Raw genomic sequence first — 22,230 nt, 5'->3', positions numbered from 1 at the left:
TATATCATTTAAAATTTTTTATTTTGACTCTTTCTATTAAATTAAATTTTATGAGCTTTTAAACGTAATTTTTCAACATTAAAAAAAAATAATTTTACAATGACTACTAACGTAAATATTATAATTTATATTATCGTATAGGTATGTTATACGCAAAGAGGTATTGTATTACATATTACATAACACAGCTATATATAATTATAACTATATAAAGCACACATACGTATATATATATTAGAGCACAGTACAATTCGTTTGTTGTAATCACTCGGTATGTGCTTATAACAATGATGGTAAACGACTACTAACATTAAGCGAAGTAAGTCAATAAGATTACAATTAGTGAAAATTCTGATTTTATTGACTCTAATATTAAAATGACGTGTTATAACAATGAAAACAAACATCTATTCTATAACATATATATTTATTAATTAGTAACAATTAATCCAGTGTTGTTTGTATGCCGTCTTTAACTACATGGCGTAGAATTGAAGCACGAAATGCTAATTTAAACTATTACAGTGAAACCTGTGTAAGCCGGACTCGTATGGTACCGTATATTTTTTCCGATTTGACAAGTTTCCGCTTTAAACAGGTTTTTTTAACACAGAAAATCGCCCCTTTCTTAAACTTTCCGTTTGGGCAGGTTTCCGTTTTGGACAAGTTTTATTGTTTATTACAGAAAATAACCATTAAAACAATTAATGTATAACATTTAAAGAAAAACTGTTAACGACAGCGCGTTATCAGTCACACATTAATAGCGATAATACCTCACGACATTTTATAAACGCCTATTTCTATTATATGATGGTAATAAATAAACTACAATCTCGGTAATCCGGCTGTTCGCGACTTCGACACGTCTAGTAATCCGACTTTCGGGTATTATTGCTGCTGGAATTGTTGCCAAATTGTAGACAAGCTTGCTACTATTTCAAACCCATTGAATTGAATACCTTTCTACTAAACGCGGTAAGATATCAAGCTCGAATTTGGACACAATATTAAAGATTGTTAGGATTTTCATCAGTATCCGAAATTTCGCACCAAAAATACTGTACCTTCCACTAAATCTCCCGCTAAATTTAGTGGAAATTCACTAACTTGGCAACATTACCAATAACTCTGCGATCTCCTTAATCCGACAATGTTCCGATAGGATTTCGGATTACCAAGACTACTATATATTCGAAGCGATTCTGATTACAATATAAGCAAAGTTTTTATAGTATATTTTAACTTATATGCGTTGTTGATAGTTCTGATCGTATTAAACGACTGGATAACATTTCAATCAAACAAAAAAAGATGTACAGTACAGTGAAGCCTGTGTAAACCGGACTCATACGGTACCAAATATTTCATCTGGTTTGGCAGGTTTCCGTTTAGAACAGATCTTTTAACACAGAAAATCGCTTTGTTTCCGTTTGGGCGGGTTCCATTTTCGACTATATACACTAAATTACTAACACAATTTTCCCATTCAAATATATATAAATAAATTCCTACAATTTAAAAATAAAATAAAATAAAATTTGTCAAATTATGTACTTGGTTATTTATAACTTTAGTTTCTAACTATAACTCTTTTATAACTAGTTTCTAATACATTTTCAGCGTATATAAGTACAGTACGCTGTTACGAGGATTCAAAATCTTTTGATAAGACTAAATTCTTAATATCCTTAGAGATTTTTATGTTTACTGAAGTAAAATGATAATAAGTAATCAATGTTTTTTAAAATTTACATATTTTAATATTAAAATTGGAAATTCTGAAATTTATTTTCCAAAATTCTTAGTCTTATAGAGCTGGTAAATGCTGATTGGTGGAAGCCAATGCTGTTTCAATCCTATAAAAGCATTGGAGTTCTGGCGGGAAGTTCAGTTTGCTTCGGACATTAGGAAGTGAACTCACGCTGACCTTAGTTCGCCTAAGTTGTCTTAGAAGATTGCCTCATCTTGTTGTATTGTTGTGGACTTTGAATTTGTACGTCGCAAGGTGCTTTTCCGACGGACCTGTTGCAGTGGATGATTACCTTGAACTTTGTTAATATCTAATGTTTGTAATTCTTATATGTGAACTTTAATTGTAACTGTACATACGTTTATTTTCAATATACATTAAGTTTTAAATTTAACTGGTTCTGAAGTATATTTTGAAATTGACTGTGGGGTTGGAGATAGAAGGGATTGTGTCGTATCTCGAATAGGGTCGGACTTAATGAAGATTTTCACTCGTTATTATTATTTACAATATTTTATAAAACTCATACCTACCCCTAAAATTAATCTGTTTACAAGTTTATAATAATCAATAATATAAAACGTAGTTTTAAATAAAACATTATAATAGATAGAGTCGGAAAAGTCACGCAACTCGTTGCTGGATTGTTTAAAATTGAAATTAAAACTTCTTTATTTAATAGAACATAGCAATTTTGTTAGATACTTTGTCAAAAATCTTTTCCATCACAATAAAATCGAAGCTAGCTTCTTACAATTGGAAAACACCCAATACGATGAAACAACATTCTCCTTTATAGATAACAAACAGATTTTTATCTCTAGAATATATTTTTTCTGAGTGTTATTCTTTGGTACATGAACAAAACTCAAGAGAAAAATGTTTTTGACTAAATTTTAATATATAAAATCAAATATAACAGTTGGAAAACCTAAATATAACATTATAGGCCAGTAAGGATCCTATTACAAATCCCTGAAAGCACAAAAACTAAGTACGAATTGCACACGTAATCCGGATCTAGAAAATAACAATTCACTATTTACATAATAACGCTATTCAACAGGAAAATTCAGAGATAAACAATAAATAATTTATTAAAGAATAAATTAATAAATAATAATAATTAATTAATAACATGAAAATGATCGATAATTTTAAATTTTTCATTCAACAATCTAATTAAAAATTCAAAACTTTATAATAAATATCTAACAATATATTACTCTATATATGCATATAATGATATAAATAATATAAATTAATTATGTATATACGTATGTTTTTAAATATTCCAAACGAATAGAAAAATATTCATTTAAATAAATGAAAAATCATCAGAAAAGATAAAGAAAGTAGATGATTCAACAGTGTCGAATTAACTTACATAAATGGCTCAATGTAGTCATAAATAAAATAATTTTAACTAGATAAAGAAAAAACTTATTGTACACGAACCATTTCTATGTAAATTTGTTCTGGCTGAACAAAATTTTATGGAATTTTTCCCTTTTCGAATTATATAAACAGCATTAAACTAAGTATACCACAGTGATTGAACGACTAATTTCGAGAGGATAAATATCCAATAATTTAAATTGATAAAACACAACTACTACTTGATCACATAAAGAAAAAGAGTAATATACTTTCTCAAGAATAAATATTTAATAGGTTTTAGAATAATCTATCTAAAAGTTTTAGAATAATCTTAACAAAAATGGAATTTTTTATCTTGAAGATTATGTGTTTAATTTAACTTTCAACTAGTCTATTCCACTTCTAAACGGCGAAACAATTTTATATGTTGAATGTCTATTTCGTTCCATGATCAAAGTATAAAAGTAAATAAGTATCTTTCACATTAACAGATTTTTTTTACAAATCTTCGATTATTGGTATTTCGTTTAACAGCTTTTAACACCCGATAGGTTAGTCAATGAACTATTGTTACGTAGATAAAACGATAAATATATAAGAAGAATCGATAAAAAACAAATTCAAATTTTCCTCTTATTATGCTTTCATTATAATTACCATGTAAAGTAATTCTAAAATTTAAAAAAAACGACTATTTTAGAGATATTTATTGTTGTTTACAACTAAGTATTCATGTGTTATTTACAATAATTTAATAACTAATATATAAAACAAATAATTTAAAATAACATTACACTTTATTTAATTAGTAATATTTTCAGCAAATAAGAATGTCATTTATTACAGCATTTTCCTTATTTCTCTTTTATCTATTAAATACTGAACGATGACTTTATATATTATAGTGATGTATACAAATAAAAGTAAAAATTGTAGAAGCTTTCAAAAATAATTAATCCGAATTTATTGTAATTTCAATAAATTGAATGTGAGATATTGTTTATCCAAGCTTTTGCTTCACTGTTTGATAATATTTTTCTAGTTTTAATACTATTATCGAGTAACTAGATAGAATGAAAACTTTAATTCTTTAGAGAAAAGGATCAGGAATCGATTCCAGATTTTCAAGATGATATAATGGAAGAGCATCCCTTGACTTCCGTTCTCACACAGAAAATCAAGCAAAGGAACAAGTACAGTATGTTTAATCTGTATGTATTGTATGTAAGTATGTAAGTATGCGTGTGTGTTGTATGCGTGCATATTGTATTCATGTGTTGTAGTGTATTGTACGCGTGTATGTTTGTTGTATGTGTGTATTGTATTCTTGTTGTTCATGAGTGTTCTGTGCGTGTGTAGTGTTGTATGAATTGGTACATTGTACTTTTTAATATCGTACTTTAAAAAAGTATGCACTTGTCACAGTCTATAAACAATTTTACCGTTATATAATAAAATATTTAAATGTATATAATGTAAATTTTGATGAAAGTATCACGGGTAGATTACCTATTAAACAGTACAATAACGGAGTTGAAATAAAATCTGATAAGATTCTATGATTCACTTTTTATTAACTACTATTTTTGTTAATAAACACTTTTTTTAACTTGCTTTCTATGACGTCAAAAAATCTTGTAATTCAAATTTCATCCGCTAATTAAGATAGAAGACTGAAACATTGAGTCTGAAAACTGCATTTCAATGACATTTTAGATGGTTGGCCCACTCGAAACCCGCTACCAAACTTGGAATTTAATCAGTAATATCACTTGTAAATAATATTTATTATTTATTATGAACACAGAAGGAAATGTCAAACATCACGTGATCTCCACCTCCATTAACAATTAAGACGAAAACCCCAATAGAACACGTTGTATAAATTATATATTTTAAATGTATATGTGTGAATGCATTGTAGTGATGATGGCATGAACAAGAATATAATTTAATGAGTAATCCTATTGGTAAATAATATTTCAGATGTTTTAAGTGCATTGTAATAGCATTGAAATTTTTAAAGTATGTATTACACTTATTTGTAAATCCATATGTTGATTTCTTTGCTCACGTTCATTTTCTAGTGAGTAAAAGTTTTCATTTTAAGATGAAATATGATTTATATTAATAATAAAGTTTATTAAATAAAAACAACAACTTTTAGTGTGAAATTTGTATAATTCAATGGAATTTTACATTTACAGGGAGCTAATTAACATAATAGACACTATCTGCAGTTCTGGTTGTGACATTTATAACGGAAAATTTTTATAATTTTGCCCATTTTTAATTATTCTCTAACCGATTTCTTTCATCATTTTTAATGTTCTTTATTGTGCATGAATCAAGCCTCTTTCATTAAATACATGTTTACATAAATACTATTTGCTGACTTGCTGACCTCTGTTTAGACAAATAAACTGTCCAATTGCTACTAAATCTGGAAGGTGACATTTCAGGACACGAGAAAGACATTTCGGTATAAAACGTAATACGAAAACTCAGCTCTACGGCACTTTTATAGGCAATGAACATTTTATTTGTACAATAGACTCGTGATCACTAAGTAGGGAATACTACTTAGTGTGATCCCTAATCTGAATTGTAAAATCTGAATGCGATGAACAGCGAGTGTCAGCAGCTGACTGTTCAAGTTCGTTTTAAGTGTTTCCACACGAATTAAGATACGGGTAATAAGATGACCATGCGGTAGGAAAAGCAGAAAAAAATCACTCTCTTATCAACGAAATGTTGCAGAAAGTGGTATAGACAACATCTTATTTGTGTAGGCATTCCATCTGAAATGAAAGTGCATTCATGACATTGTCAGTGTTGCAGCTGAAATACAGCAGAAATGTTGAGCATCTCTCAGTATCTGTGGGCCTTCACAGCATGTCACAGTTCCATCGGGAATAACTATTTCGAACATGTTTGGTTCAAGGATGTGAACTGAATTCACACCAGACTGTAACTTCAGGCAAAGTACAGTGGAATGTGCTGGAGAACAAATGGCTATCCATAGCCGAAATGAGACAGTATGGATGTTCACTGTTTCACTGAGGTGAAAATGTGCCTCATCGAACACAGAATCTTCATGATCACCACACATTTACTATCATTCTAGTATAGAAGTTTAGTCGGAGTTTCCTGTCAGTGATAAACAACGGCTCATTGTGACTGATCTTATATGGATGGTAATTCACCAACTCTCTCATTACCATTCATACTATATGCTATAGGAAACATCCAACTGCCGTGCTCTATTATATCCTGCAACATTATTTATTGACTGTTCAACAACGGCTGTAGAAACATCTTCAGTGACTTGCGAAATGGGTTGAATCCTGGACCTGATTGAACTTCTACATACCTAGCTTCCTCGAATCGATTAATTATTCTTCTGAGAGCTGCTTGTGAAGTCAATGGTTGTCAGTGTAAATTCTTACAACAAAGAAGTGCAGCCATGGCATTTCCATTGTTTCCACAAAAAAGCTACAATAAATGCGCGTATCGGCAAAGCAATGGCCACGTAGCTGATAAAAACAACATTCAAGTTATGGCCACTTTTATTTCCAAAGCTTAGTTGCCACATGTGCTTATGAAAACGAAATTGTTTTCGTCTTCTATGCAGTGCCAAAATAGCCGTAGTGGTGAGTTGGCATGCTTTAATTTTTTATGAAAGTATGTCTCTTATTTCTTGCAATGTAACCATATCAGAGCTAGTTACATTTAGACTACTGAATCTTTCTTTAAACAGGGTTGAATATTTATACTGTAATATAAGAAGTTTTTTAGGGAAAATTTTGACTGATTAAAATATAACCAGAAAAAATTTTAAATCATTATAATTATATTGCTTGGAACTTAAGACTGAAAAACTAGCTAATTTCATTCCATAGTAAATAATTTAGCAATGAATAAAATTGAACTAACGAAATATTATGTTAATTTAAATTATGTAATCGCATAATTAAACTTATACTTTATTACCGAACAATATTTTCTTATATACAAACTTTAANCGGATCCCCTTGTGCTTTTTTTTTGAACAAATGAAATGTTTTTTTTCTTTATAAATAAATAAATATATAAATGTTTTTTTATTAATAAAACGCACTGTTAAAGATTTTATTTTTTGTTAGTAAAACAACAATTTATAATGATTGTAACCACTACGAGACCTCAAGTTTTATCCGGACACGCAGAAAATCCCCAGTTTCTCCCGCTCTACGACCTGCCTCTGAATTCCGCGCGATAAATATCTGTCTGTGTGCGCTAGTGCAGAATTCCGCGCTTAAATTTTATATGCGAAAATGACAGTGTGTGCTCTCGGCGGCCCTGTTCCTGCCGTAACACTTAAATAAAAGCCAGTTACATAGAAAGTCCTTCCGGAAGGCGCACCCTTGGCAGATCACCCATATGTTGAGTTGCCTTATTCCATCAAGCCAATCCAATCGTTTAGGATATAAATATTTTAAAAAATATACTACTGTTACACGAAGCGAAATATTTATTACCATTTAAAAAACACTAATTATGCTAAACTGTTATAAATATTTTAAAAAATATTCTACTGTTACACGAAGCGAAATATTTATTACCATTTAAAAAACACTAATTATGCTAACCTTTCATAAATGAAGAATAATGCATCATTGAAATTAGTTAGGGAGATTATCAATGTATTGATTAAATTAGTTGTAAGTCTTATGATTGGGAAAATTTGCTGTATACAGGAATTTGGAATTAACTCAGTAATCCGTGGAATAAATTAACTAATTGATTTATGTGAAAAATATATTATAAACAATGAAATATCGCAGAAAATTTCAATTAGCCAAGCACAATTCCTGTGGACATCTTTGATTTCTTAATACGGTATTACTCGAAGAATTGTAGCGTAAAGTTATGGTAATAAACTTTTGAAATTTTCTATTTTCAAAATACATTTCCCGGAATGTGCACAAATATTTGCATTTTCAAATAAGATGTCTAAAAACGGAATCAAAAATGGATTCCTTGGTGTAGATCGAATACTATTTATTTTTCTCTTAGTAAATAATTATAAACGAATGCTTATAATTTGATTTTTTGATATTGTACTCATGTATTATTATGTAAAGCATCGAATGATTTTGAAATTTGCGCAAAATTTATATGAAAATTATTAAATATTCGCAAAATTTCTATCATATTATAAATCAGTACAATGATTAATATTTCTTTGTCGCTCTTAAACAGAAAATATTGATGCTCTTATCATAAAACGTTCGATTTCTGGATTTTTCTGAGATTTATAAATGCTCAGATATTCCTCCAACAGCCGGATTGTCGAATGGTTGAGGTGACAGTTACCGCTTTGGGCGACCCAGAATCGAATTTGGAGGGTCAAAAACTCCAGGAGTTTTTTGGTGGTGATCCATCCCGATATTGTGGGCCCAGACTAATTCATAATGGGCTTAAATAGGCTCTCTTGGAATCCACAAGAAGAGCGACAGTATGTTCCTGATTTATTTCTATTAATACTTTAAATATCATTTAATATGACTATTTTAAATGTACAAAATTATTCTTGTATATTATATATTCAGAAAAGATAACGGATTCTTAATAGCTAACAACTTGTTTTTATATTTTAGTTTTGCTAATTACAGCAATTCAAATATATTCTTTTAAAGGTCAAAGAATAATGTTTTTTTGTAAATTAAAAAAGTTAAAAAGATTATATTTTAAATTACTCACGTTATATCTCTTAATTATTTATTGAAATATTTATTTGAAAATGCTTGTATTTTCCTAAACTTTCATTTTAAAATCACGATATGAGTCTAACAAAATATAAAAATGAATTAAGAGAAATCAGAGATAGAGTAAAATCATTTAAAGTAAAGTTATTTATTACTTATAACAATTTATTACAAAAAATAAATAACTCCACTTTAAATATTTAAAGTTTCATGGAACCAAATAATATAAAAACTTTTCGATTTTGTAATTAAATATTGCATTTTAACACGTGTTAAAAGTGTAGCTTAATTGAATTACTGTAAATATTTATATTTTCAACTTGATTTTAAAATAATTCCGTGTACATTTTACATTTTTGTATGTAAGCAATGGTGTACGATATACTTGAAGTTTACATGTTAAGTGTACGCTTTGTAAATAGGATAAGTAAATAAACAAGTAAAAATAATTTATTAAATTATTGAACTTAATTAATTATGCTGATAGAACAGTTAAGAAGCTTGCATGTTATACAGACTGATCTGTTTGAATGAGGATAACTTGAAGGCTGTTTCATAATAAACATATTAGTTACACGAATTTCAAATTCTGCCACGATGATGGCAAAGTAAGATTGGGAGTTTCATTAAATAGTTTTGTTATACGACAAAATTGAAAATAGCACCGACCATAGAGCGACGTGCTGAGTTTGTCCTTTGGTATGCAAAGTTTTAGAGTGTGAAGGCTATTTAATACGAATTTTGTCATGTTTATGGTTTCGGAAAGCCGCCTTAGTATGATCGCTCAATGTGTTAATAATGCACATTTCATGATACTTGAAATGCACCCATAGTGCTTGTTCGATGTAAGCAACACCAGTACATTTTTAACACTGCATTAAACTGTTGTGTGAGCACAGTCAACTCCAAAGACAATGCCATTTTACATTTCTCGCGTGACGAACTATCCAATGAAACTCCTGTCTTATTTCACCGTTGCGAAGGAATTTGAACTTGACGTAACTAATGTGTTAACACAGTTTTAAACTATCCCAACCAAACAGATTACCCTGTATATATTCTTTAGAAAATCCCATTGATTTTCTTAATAACATACATAAAATGTCATTACAGAAGATTCAAGATCAATCACGATGAGAACACGTAAAGATACCTGAAATCAAATATTTTTTTTCACAGCAGCCATAAATTCTTATCATTTAATATTTAGAAACAACGAGAATAGCCTTATTATCAGTAAATACGAAAAATCAAACAGATGATTTAATACGATTCAATGCGTCCTGAAAGATTAATGTTTGAACATTATCGTATCAATGGATAATATCCATCACGCGACAGATTTATGCAATACTGCAATAGCCAAGATCTTTAAACTACTGTACCAAAAAGCATGAAATTTAATTGATTATCATATTGAATCATCAGAGTTCATTCATCTTAACAAATAGATCAATCTAAAATCAATAGCTTACTGACCATGTTCATTGATTTGGATTGATCGAGATTCACGATAATGTCTCTCACCGAATTCGATAGAATAAACTCTTGTTTTATTCGAGCTTGAATCTTTATTGTATTTCGTTTCGAATTTTTATCATCCCCCACACAAGCTGACCACTCATTAGAATTAGGTCAACCCATCGTAGTAAAATTAATTAAATTTTTATACATAACATGCAGTCCCTAGATGCTGGATGTCACAAACGAAAATAAACAAGATAAATTTTACATATAATTGCTACATATATATTTATATATTTTAACCAATTATATAAGTTATTAAAAACACTAATAACAATCGAATACATACAAGGTAAATGATGTGTAACGAAAATCAATACTGACAAAAAAAATTAAATAAAACAATGCAATCTAATGAATAAAAACTTAATTTAGTAATAACAAATTAAAAATAATTGTCTACTTATTAAAAAAAATAATATGAAACATTTATTACATCTCTAACGATTATTTTTATTAAAGTTAGTTTTTTAGCATTAGAATTGTACGTAAACATGAACAGAAAAAATCACCAATTAAAGTCCACATAAATGTGATATTCATGAATTGTTTAACTATATGCATACCATTTGTTTAACTAACTGCAAAGTCTTTTTATAACTAAATGAACCGAATTTAAATTAATGACTATATTTACAATCCAAATTACAGGCCAAAATTTGTTGCTTTTAGCAATCACCATTCATAAATCACTATTTATAAGAATATTTGGTGAACATTTAAAATAATTAATTTTAAATTGAGTTTTGAAGTCTCTTTGTAGTCAATTGAATGAGTCTTTCAATCAAATCTTAGGTTTGACTTATTCGGCTACATTTAAACGCAATGCTCCATACAAGGATTATTAGCATACATTAATAGACAGAAAAGCTTGTGATTACTGCAAAACTCGGCATAAAACAACATCTCAGACAAGGTTGTTGTCCGATTGCACACTAGATGATAATAATAATAATATAAGAGTGTCTTAAAATCGCTACCCAAAAACCCTATAAAAAATGAAGTGCTCACTGTGATCACAATTTTTAGCGTATCTGTTGTTTGTAAATCTAAAACGTCACGCATGCCTATACGACGAAGTCAAAAATATTATGCACAATTGATGGAATTTAAAAGATCGCATCATTAGGCAGAGGGAAGCAAGATGACCCTTTCGCGCAAATGCCTTCACCTAAACCTGCAAGAAAATGTTGAGGGCAGTAGATATGCCAGAGAATATATATAAAGCACGACCATACTCTGGTACTCGTGACAGTTTGCCAACAGACAGACTACCAACATCGTGAGACAAGCAAGAACGGCTTCAACGGCGTCTTTGTTCACCACCCAGAGAAAGGTCTCGCTACAGAATCCTGTCTGTTCCACTATCATTTTCAGGATACTAGCAGAAGCAAAATTTGTATGCAGAGAGATTGTTACGCACACCATTAGCACCTCAATAACTCTGCTTTGTTTGCGGCGATGCCTTGACAAAGATGCTTCGACTTCTACGAACTGGCAGTTTATCGTCTTCAGCAACGAATCCCAGTTTGTTTGAAAACAGATAACCACTAAGTTAGAGAGTGGAGTACCACTGGTGAGTGTTTAAATTTTACCTTTTCTGTTGAGCGGCAGCTGTCCACACTGCTGGAGTGATGATATAGAGAGCCACTGATATGATAGTCGATGAAGAGAGAGACAGTGATGGCACAGTTCTACGTTCAGTAAATTTTGTGCCCTAATGTCTTGTCTTTATAGCAGGGTTGCAAACAGCCATTTTCCAGAAAGATAATGCTTGGCTGCCCATAACTAGGATTTCCTAGGATTGTCTCCGTTACGTTTGAATACTTCTTTGGCCATTCCGGTCTCCAGATTTGTCACTCATCGAGCATTTGTCGTACTAAATTGGACTCCAGCTGCGGCCATCTACGAATGTGAGAGATCTGTAGCGGCAGTTGCAACATCTGATCGCACAAGATATTATTGGTTCGTTTAAACTGTACCATTGTTGCACAGGAAATTGTACAGTACCGTTATTGTAATCGCTTATCACCATTGTCACTATAAAGTTTCATTCGGTCCCAACGCCTCTTTCTTGGTACATTTTTGTCAATAAGTGTATTTCAATGTCTCTTAATAGTCAATTAGATTTTTAAAATAATTTACAATTAGTTTAATCAAAATAGTATAAAATACATTACTAGGAAAATTTTAATATAACGCTTAATATAGCAAATAAATTGATCCACTCTGTAAATTCTTAATTAATTTTAAAATAGAAATCAAGGACAATTTACAGTTTAAGCAGAAGATATGCAAAATAATTCCAAAATTAATGAATAACTTAATTTGCATAATTAACAATTAATACAATCCCAAAAGATATATTATTTAAATTAAAAACATATCAAGAAAGATAAAGTAAAAATTACTATTGAACCATTATAAACATGTCTCGTTAAAACAACGAAAACAACTATTTATAAAGATTCGATTATAAATTTAAAATGATTTAAACGTTTACTGAAACACTAAATATTAACAGGTAATTGTTTCATACAAAGAATAAATTATATAATTAAACCCCGATAACAAGTAATAGTAATCTACTACATAAAATATATTTAAATGTAAGAAATTTTCAATACATAAAGTCTCGACATCTTGATAAAGCCTTTACGTAGATCCAAATGAAATAGTATGGGTGGTTGAATGTCTCATAAGTATTTTTGATGGATGAGAATTTCAGAGCTTTACAATGGAAATTCAATGCAAAATTCAAAGTTAAGGGGAAAAGAATTCTACCTCCTTCAGTCACTTTAATTTGAAATTTATCAAATTTATATTGAAAATGTAGTATTTTTACATCTAAAATAGAAAGATAGGTATGAAAGTTATAATTCTAGAAATTATTTCTGTTGATCTTTAATTAATAGAAAATATAGTTAATCAGTCAGTGCCTCTACTCCTATGCTTTCCATATCGGGCTTCGATTTTCATCTTGAAATTAACGAAGGACAGACAGTAGAAAGGTTGGAAATTTAAAAACTGTAGCCCAATTATTAGATAGATATAGACTGACTATAACCAAATTTCTTCATCATTAATAACTCAAATTTTAAACTCTCAACAATAATTTTAAATTATTTAAATCTGGCGAAATACCACAGACAAAGAATTGCTCACAGTGGAGGAAAGATATGTATATCCTGTCAAGATAACAATAATATACGAAGCAGTTTTAATTAATTACGTTCTTTCTCCCTTAATGTATAAGTTGATTTTAACCAATTTTCAAAGAGAATTAAATATTTTTATAAAGAATGAATAAGAATGAAAGAAAAACTTGAAATTAAAAGTATCATAATAAGTTGGTAGTCATTACAATAGTTGCATTTACCTGCATGATCAATCTGCTGGAAGTCAGATGTCATTACAAATGCAATTAGAAAGTTCTGTCATTGTACTTTGTCGAATGACTGATTACTCTAAAGAGATAGCGGCATGCCCAAACTTCATTTAGAGTCTACAGTAAATGCTGTCACCACTCGTCAGAAGACAAATCTCCTGCCCTGGCATGGCTTAGTAGAATGGAACTACATGTTCTGCATCAACGAATTCATATTAAAATATTATCAACGAGAGCATTAATGTATTCTATTCTGCACAGTTGTTGTTTACACTATGCAAATTTCAACTCGAATTATATAATTATGAATTTATATCTAACAATTACAATTTTATTATTAATTAATATGAAAAAAATTGAAGAGAGTTCAGCATATAAATATCGAATTTTTAATGATTAATACTTTAGAATATTCGAAATAAAAGTTAAGTTTTATGCAATTAATAACTATAGAATATTAAAGTATTTTGTATTGTTTGATTATTTTGAAAGATATTTAAATCTAGTTAATGGTTTTCAATTGTTTTCAGTATTGTGATTTCGAGTGAATTCTTTATATGACAGCTATCAATGTGTTAGAATTGATGAAATTTATTAAGTTTGTGAGCCACTCTCATAGAATTTATCATAAAAACTGTCAAATTTGTCGATTATGTAAAGTTTTCTCTCATTTTATTTTATTCTTATTCATACTTTTATATAATTCAATGAGAAATTTAACCATTTTTGCATCAGTTAATGGTGTTTTAATTTTTGTAAGAAATCCTTCCTAATTTAAAAAAAAACCCCCTCAAAATTTTACCAGCTTACATACTGATATATATTATTTTGCCATTGATTAGAATTTGATATATAATCGAAGGCGGCTACCCCATTTAAAAGCAAATTAAAGATTTTATCTTATCCATTAATTGTAAAAAATAAAAAAAAAAGAGTAAAAGAAAAATAAAAACTGCCAGCATTTACTTGAGTTAAATTAAGGAACTTTATTCTTTTTTTTTGCACGTTCTCATTTTCACTTCCTATCGATTAAGTTAACAAAAATTTTCAATGAAATCACTATAATGGAAATGTCTATCTTGTCTATAAATTAGAATTTAATAGTGTTTATCGAGATTTTCAAATTGGGAGTTGAAAATAACTGCACTTTATTCAATAAGGAGAGATGCTTTTTTAAAAAAAATTATTAATAAGAAGATAAGAAATAGCATAGTGATTTCCTCGTCAATTTTACGGTGACATCTGCCTTAAGCTACATTCACTCGTATCCAACTACCATTGGCAAAAATATTATTCCGAGAAGCAAGATTTGTCAATCACGGATACTTCACTTTGATTAGGGGGGAGTACCAGATAAAAAATTAAGTTATTACAGGAAAATATATATTAAAAATTTATTAATATTTTCTAAATAATGGAAAAACAGTTTGTAATTTAGAATTAAATTGAAAATATGCCGTTATCTAAATATTCTTTTAGCATTATAATTCTCTACGCTGGTTGAATACTTGTAACAAATGTTCAAACTGTTATCTATCCGTCCATACAAAATCACAGGTGCGTGTGTGAATATAAATTCTTGTTCAATATTCTCTGCATAATGTTCTAATGTTCAGAATAGAAACGTAGAAAAAGTGTCTGTTTTATTAAAGTAAAAAAAAAATTAAATTAATTTTGTATAGTTTACACCCCACCATTTATTTGCTAATTAGCTATAAAGAAAGCATTTTTTAATTAATTAAAAATAAATTTAAACACCCTTTCGAAATTTTGAAGCTGGAAGAAAAAAGTTGAACGGATACTTTAGATATTGTGTGATAAAGAATGTTTTATGACAACACAAGTGTTGTTATTTCTAGAAAGCATTTCCTTATTTCTTCGGTAGAGATAAGGCTGCCGATGGAGGAAATCCTAGAGCATAGTAAGTCAAGGTTTGTATCCATTACGTATCAGAAACATTCATGTAGAAAAACCACAATCAGTAGTAAGGGGGGAGTGGAATCGCTTATTTGCCTTATTGCATTCAATTACTACTCAAGCAATTAGAAATGTGTAATTCTGAAGCATAGGATCAAACACACACTCGTTAATCGATAAAGAACTGTAGGTAAAAACACCACTTTCTCCTTTTTTACAAGGGAATAATAAAATCTATGGTTAAAAAATAGCAAGTGTTTGTGAATGTTTCACATGGACGACTTCTAAAGTAGTAGCTCTTATTTTTTTTACTAGTATTTTTACCGACTTGTTCGCGTGCAACGTGAACAAGTCGGTAAAAATACCTCGCAAAGCTTTGGTCCTTTCGATCGATTTACACATTTGCTGGAAAGACATTAGAACGAATACAGGTTTCTGCCTTCGGCATCAAGTATACTAGTCTGGAACCCAAATGAATGAAACCAATTGGCTGAAGGGGAGTCTGAACAAACAACTGTGTGGATGTAAGAAAGTTCAGTAAACACACAAAACTTACAAATAATGCACGAATGTCATCAACCAGGTTTGATAAATGGATATAAACGATAATAACTTTTAAAATTAATTATAAATTTTAATTAATTAATTAGTATTAAAATTTTAAAATTAAAATATATATATGCAAAGTGGATTTCTTAAGTAGATCATTTTTAATTCGTTTAAGAAGGAAAAGAAATTTAATTAATATTTAAAACACTTAACTTACATCCTACTACTAAAGTGTTTCAACCTTTGAAATAAAGCTTATGATAAGTAAAGGTGACGAATTCAGTTTAAGTGAACCTTCAAGTACGCTAGATTTAATTTCTAAGATGGAGTTAACAAACAAATTAGCCATTAAAAGAATCTATGTTTGCAAAGACATATTTGAATTCTCTTTCATGTTTTCAATTCAATTTATGTATTTTTTACGACTATGAAACATTCGAAATTCCACATTTTAAGTTAAAATCTTATTTTCCTGTTTTTAAATGTTTAAAGCTTTTCACGTTTATTTTTTAAAATGAAAATTACTATTCGAGAATATTTTAAAAGTTTAATTAAATTTTTGTTTATTTCCTATGATAATTGTATTTTTTTCCTTCTGTTTTTAAATTTTCCTAAGTTTACTAAGCTTTAAACAATGCTTGGATGCGAATTTACACTGTAATATAAGAAGTTTTTTAGGAAAAATTTCGACTGATTAAAATATAACCAGAAAAATTTTAAAATCATTATAATTATATTGCTTGGAACTTCAGACTGAAATTTATATCTAAGGATATTCCTTACAATTATATATACCAAGTTTATAATAAATTTACTACATATATATATATAAGAATTTTAGCATTAATTACAAAAGTATTATGTAAAACTATTAAAAATTTGGAGTAAATATCTATGAAAACTTGCATACTCGCATTAAATCCTACATAATTTCACGCATTAATTTTCTGGAATTAAATAAAGTCGGGTACGATTCATTAAGATTAACTTTGATAATGATTTTAACTTAAAAATGGTCGAAATATACACTATATTATAAACCATAAAAATGATAAATTTAGTAAATTTAAACCAAAATTTTAGCAATAATTATAAAGGTAATTATGAACGTATTAGAATTTCTAATAAATTTAATGTAAAATAGTGCTTACAACTTTATTATTTATTTTTTATTTTAAAGCTTATATTAATTATTCGCCTTACTATTTATAGATGTAAAATATATCAATAGTAAGGTTCTTCATAATTAATTAATACATAGATTATAACGTGTACGATAATTGTAACACAGTAGTTTTATACAGTACTTGCGAGCTTAGCATTTCTTGGTACTTCTGGTTTAATGCGTGATAAGTGAAGAAGAAAAAAACTCCTTTTAACCACACCCACGACTCGTGTGATTAGGAGAATTTTCCTCCAAATCATACAGGACAGGATAGCAGAAATGTGATCGACACACTAAACTTTTCTATATCCTTTTATTAATTTTAATTCATTTCAAGTTTAATATTCTGCGCCAGAAAACATAATTTAAATGTTATTGAAAATATAAATATGTAAATTTTAATTAGCTTTTATCCGCAGATACCGAATCTATTATATTATACATTTTCTAGTTTATTTACTTTACAAATTTAATGTTTTCATGTTTATTTGCATTGTTAATTTATTTCGTATATATGTATTTTTTTGCTTTGTTGTATCTTAAGTATCTGTCTCTTATATTGTAAAGAAATTTAATAAGTCTGCGCTTAATACATAAGTAGAATATAAAAATGCAGACACTTAAGCTATCAAGCGACTTAAAAAAATGTGTTTCGTACTTATTTATCAATAGAAAAAAAATGTTAGAAAGTAAAATAATAGTTTAATTAATTATCGAAGCACGTTCGAATCCTAAACAGTAGAAAACACATCTTCCAAACTCAATGCTATCAGCCATATCTTGGAGGTAATGTGCGCCTTGTTGGCGGCAGATATTTCGATTTTATGCTTGAAGCTGGGCCGACAGGAGCCATCCTTACAAATTTTGTAGCATATGACATAATAACTGAAGTCAATGCACCCTGCATCGGTACCCTTTAATCATTTACGCAGAAAACAATTCACGTCTACATATTTAAATATTAATTAAATATTGCCAAAATCTAAATTTATTATTATATATTCGGAAAATACTGTCGCTTAAAGAATAACTTTATCCATGCTTTAAAAGAATTAAAAAAAAACAGTTGAAGTCTATTTTTATTTTCTACAGTTATAAATCAATATGCAATCTAATAATATAAAGTTCTTACAAAAAATAAAAGAATTGTTGATATACTGGATATTATTAATCGCATGACAACTCTTTCCATCTTGAAAATCGCTGGCGTGGAATGTCGAAAGTTGACTTTTTGCCAGTATGCGGGAAATTGTATAGCCACTACTAGTAAAACATACCTTATAACCCCACGAAAAAAAAAGGAAATGCCAACATGTAACGTATAATAAAAAATAATACAAATTTACGTACAGTACTGTACAGTACATAATAAAAAGCATTGAGAGAAACCAACAAAGAAATTAATTGGGAAGAAAGTATAACATTGTATATAATCTGCTTACAATTTTAATAGAAGAAACGACCCGGACAAATGAAAAATTTTATTACAAAATTTCGAGAGAGTACTTGAAATATTTTTACTATAATCAGAACTTTGCCTAACACTCAAAACTTTTATATGCATATTAATTGATTTGCTTTTTTTTAGTATAAAGCATCATTAACGTGCAATTCTTGAGATAAAAGTTATTCTAAGAAAAGAACTATTCTTCACGCGTCACTTCTTCAAAGTAGAAGGTGAAAAAAAAACTAAAATGAAAGAGTGAAAATATAGTTATTTCCTTCGTCGTAACCCTGATTTGTTGGTTCTTTATCTCTAACATATTTTATTTTCCAAATCATATCGTTTCTAATTAGAAATTTACTTGTCACAGCAAATCCCACAATCTGACAATGTTGACATTTGTAGATTCACAACCAGAAAAATGATATTATTATGCGAACAAGACAGAAATGTGGTTAAGTTCTGCTAAATCTAATAACTTTTTTCAGATTTTTCTTCCTATTTTATTGTAAATTTTCGTAAAAAAAATGGAAGGGAGAAAAGCTAATAACTTAGAAAATAGAGAAAATAATGATTACTTTTTCGGCTTTTTAATGCGTCACAAATGATTATATTTTTATTTATTCTAAAATAAAAATTTCCTATTGTAAAAATGTTGGTTAATTAGCCTACATCGATTGTGCTAATTAAATTCTATTTAAGGCTATAAAATATTTAAAAATAAAACTTTAACGTTAGTAATTTAAATAAATTATTCACATCTTCTTCTAGGATGCAGACCCAGTTAATTATGCCCATCATACTCTATATAACAAGCAATATGCATTCAAATATACCATAAAAAGATCATTATTAATATTTTAAAGGATATAATCATGGGAATAATATATAGTTTAATTTATTCATTAGTGTTTTTCTTGTGTCTACACAAGCATTAGTGTCTTTATAGGCGATAAATTTGGTTAATTTTTAAAAATAAATTAAAGTAATTCCGAGTGTCAAAATTGATTTTAACGTTTAACGTCGATAAAACTACGGAGTATATTTACTGGAATGGTTTTCGAAAACATTTCTGACAGCAACTAAAATTCCTTTAGCACTCTACAGCAGTCATAAACCGACTAATGCCATACCAAACTCAGTAGCTATTAATAACGGCTGCGCAACCTATAAAATAAATAGCTATATTGACAAGAATGTATTCATTTATCAGATTTATACAAGATTCTCCATGAATATTTCATGTTAAAAATCTAGTAGAAACGAAACAATTAGAAGAATTACAATCATTTAGGTAAAAGTTCTAGCATCATTTCATTTCTATTTTAATTCTATAAAATCGCAATTCCCCGACAAACTAACTCATACAATTAATAAACGATCAATAAAAATGTGCAATGAGATTTTAATTATGACATAATTAACTCGGATTGTCATATAACAAAAGCAAAACATTGCCTCTCTATATATTTATATATCACAATAGGAAGTTATGTCATATATTTGCATAATCTCTTAATGGAATACTTGCAACAGAAAAAATAAAAACAGTGCTGTGAAAGGTATGTCAAGGGATTATCCAAATTAAGGATTTTAGTATATTTTGATTCTCTTTTTAAATATCAATAACTTAATAAGATTTTTACGGAGTTTGAAAGGAAATATGCTCTTTCATCATAAATTATTATATAGGATCGGCTCGACTAAATATTTATCGCACATACATATAAATAGCTGTTTATCTTGGAATAAAATTGCATTTTCCTGCAATAAATTCAGACAAGTTATATATAAATTCCAAACTTACTCAACCTATTTTTATTAAAAAATAAAGAAAAAAAATTCTTTTAGCATAATATAAAAATATCTATGAAAATTAAAAAATTCTAAACTCATTTATATCCTTTCGTTCCTTTATCATTTTAAAACGATTTAATTAATATTTTAAAATTTGAATAGATAAAGATGTTAGAGAGCAAACGGAATAATAATAAATTAAAGTACAATTAATTGTTGATAGTGTTAAATGATCAGGTATTTTAAGTGAGTGGTTGAATTGATTACGATTAATCTATAGATTAATACTATGAAGTGTTGAAAGACTTTAACAGACATAAGTAGACATTTTTTCCTGTGTTTCTGTATCGAATTTCCTCGATTTTTTTTGAATGTAAGATAAAGCGAAATTTTAAAATAAAACTTTACAAATAACACTCCTTCTTGGAAACTCTTGCAATTTCAGGTTATGTGAGATCTTTCGAATTTTTTTTTTCGTGTGTGTGTCGTTGTACTTCTTTTTTTAAACTTTCTGATTTATATAAAAGAATTGGACATTATCACTTGTATATTTATAATCTAGTAAAGACCATTTCAGATAATAGTCGACCTTGAATAGCCTCTTATTCCAATTTTATCCCAAATTTCTAAAGCGTATAGAAAACGCCTTCTGCATTTAAAAAAAGTGTCGAAGAAAATAAATAAAGAAAACCATTCGTCACCTTTAAAACACATCAAACGATCCGAATAAATATAATTCAACGCCATTTTCTATCGAAAAAAATCCCCGTTTTTTTTTATTTTTGTATTAAAAAAATTCTTCGTTAGATAAAAAGTAGAAAAAACGAAATAATTTGGCGAAAAATTTCTTAATGTAAGTCATTTCTAACAAAATAAATCAGTTGTATTAATTATTCAAAAGTTATGTTAAGTTTGATTGTTGTAGTAGGTTAATTTATTAGAGTTAAAATGATATAAAATAAAACTAACCTGATTGTTTAAATTCCGTTAATGTATCTGATAACAATATGTTGTTTATAGCAAAAAGATATATAATTTAACCAACTCATGTTTTCACCTAGCACATCCTTTTGGGGTGAACTGTGGAGACACAGCTGTGCCGCCTGACGATCTTGACTGCAACTGCACTTCACAATCTATTGAATACCGGAATGGCATGCGACTGCGCAAACCCACTGCACCTCCTACATTTTACTTCGTCCTACATCGGGTCATAAATGAGAATGAAAAATCTACTTGTTGAATCTTCTAAATCACATATTACACGTAGCAATTTTCGCCTGTCTTCGCTAACAATACTCACACACACTACTAACACGTCCTTACTGAAATTAACAGTACGCAACTGACAGGAAAATTGTCACAAATAAATTGTTTTTTTTTTTTTTCAAGTTAGATAATATCAGGATACATCTGCAATAAAAATGATATAAATATTTAAAACAGGTAGATGTATAAATTGTCGAATACAGGGGTTAATTGTTGGGGTGGTGATTTTTTTAGTTATAACGGTGGAAAAATTTGCTTGGTGGTGACGAAGATTACCACCTTAATACATGTTTT

At 28.8% G+C, this 22,230-nt stretch overlaps 1 protein-coding gene across 2 annotated transcripts in view; it reads right to left on the bottom strand.

The window, feature by feature from the left end:
- Positions 1-21,914, bottom strand: part of LOC111631585 (probable G-protein coupled receptor No9) — a 52,536-nt gene extending 30,622 nt beyond the window's left edge. For both annotated transcript variants that reach the window (XR_002757729.1, XM_023375852.1), the window contains exon 1: positions 21,637-21,914. The gene's annotated coding sequence lies outside the window, so the exon portion shown is untranslated. The remainder of the gene's footprint in view (positions 1-21,636) is intronic.
- Positions 21,915-22,230: the final 316 nt, after the last annotated feature.

The sequence above is a fragment of the Centruroides sculpturatus genome, unplaced genomic scaffold, assembly GCF_000671375.1.
Source record: "Centruroides sculpturatus isolate CEXI.00-Female unplaced genomic scaffold, Cexi_2.0 scaffold64, whole genome shotgun sequence".
NCBI lineage: Eukaryota > Metazoa > Arthropoda > Arachnida > Scorpiones > Buthidae > Centruroides > Centruroides sculpturatus.
The sequence above is the reverse complement of the archived record's forward strand: the minus strand, read 5'-3'. Positions and strand labels throughout refer to the sequence as shown.